Source organism: Pygoscelis adeliae, unplaced genomic scaffold, assembly GCF_000699105.1.
Source record: "Pygoscelis adeliae isolate BGI_AS28 unplaced genomic scaffold, ASM69910v1 Scaffold174, whole genome shotgun sequence".
NCBI lineage: Eukaryota > Metazoa > Chordata > Aves > Sphenisciformes > Spheniscidae > Pygoscelis > Pygoscelis adeliae.
Window position 1 is genome coordinate 1,108,431 of NW_008824676.1, and position 1,145 is coordinate 1,109,575.

The window sequence follows — 1,145 nt, forward strand, 5'->3', positions numbered from 1 at the left end:
TTTAAGGAAGGACAAGGGGGAAAGTCCCCCAGCCGCCCCGGCGCTCGCAGTTTGTCAGTCACCATGTGTTTGTAAAAACAATAGAGGGAAAAGTTGTCGGACCTTCTTTTTTTCCTTTCTTTTTGCCTTTTTTTTTTTTTTTCTTCCTTTTTTCCCCCCTTTTTTTCCGGCTGGCTGGCGTCTCGGCTGTCTGGGTGGGGGAGCTGGTGGCGGGCGTTTGGTGGTCGGGAACCCCAAATCCCAACAAAGCCAGGTGTAGGGTGCCTGTAAAGCTGTGGAGTACCCCGGAGCAGGACTGACACGTACAGTACTTTTTCGTGGTTTTGGAGGGTCACACACGTGTGAGATAATAAAGCACTTTGGCAGAAGATTCCTCTCTTCTTTTTTATTTTTGTTTTTTTATTTTTGTTCCTTTTTTTCCCCCCCCTTGGAATATTGTGAACATATTTGTGGCCATTTAAGGTAAAGTTACAATTTGCTGTTAGAGTAACTTGTCTGTGTTTTTTCTTTTTTTTTTTTTTTAATTGTCGATCCCAATGTGTTACTTAAAGAGAGGTGCGAGTTATTCCATGTGTAAATGCAAATAGAAAGCACACCGAATTGCTCGTGTGTATCAATATACATAATGTATACACGCTGTAATTACACGTGTGAGATGCACACTAAGGTGCAAACGCGAAGCGTGATTAACTCGGTGCTTTATTTCCTACCGGAAAATGAAGTCGAACTAGTTTTTGTGCGGTGCGTCGGGCCTGCAATAGCAAAATGTAAAATAAAAAGTATAACGTGCCGAGGGGGGAGGGGGCCGCTGGCATCGTCCCCAGAAACTTGAGCGTAAAGCGAATCAAAGGGCCGATTTTGCAAAGTTTGCAGCAACGCGCTCTGTAAATCGAAAACCTCGGGTCGGAAATTTAGCTGTAGGCACGGGGAGGGGAGGGGGGGGTCACGAACAAACCAAAACAAAGCAGGATACAAAAAACGGACCGGATAATACAAGGGGAGAAAATATTGTTCCTCTTGGCAAAGTCTCCGCATCACGTGTATCGGCAGCCTCGTATAAACTCGCTTTGCCATGTGTATGTGCGCGAGCTGGGGAAATTTAAAGTATAATCCCCGCAAAAGTGCGGCGCGGGCGGCAGTCGGCG

At 46.0% G+C, this 1,145-nt stretch overlaps 1 protein-coding gene across 1 annotated transcript in view; it reads left to right on the forward strand.

Annotated features, from left to right (window-relative positions):
- Nucleotides 1–172: 172 nt before the first annotated feature.
- The window catches only part of TCF4 (transcription factor 4), a 245,232-nt gene continuing 244,259 nt past the window's right edge, over nt 173–1,145 (forward strand). The window contains exon 1 of the mRNA XM_009323115.1: nt 173–462. The gene's annotated coding sequence lies outside the window, so the exon portion shown is untranslated. The remainder of the gene's footprint in view (nt 463–1,145) is intronic.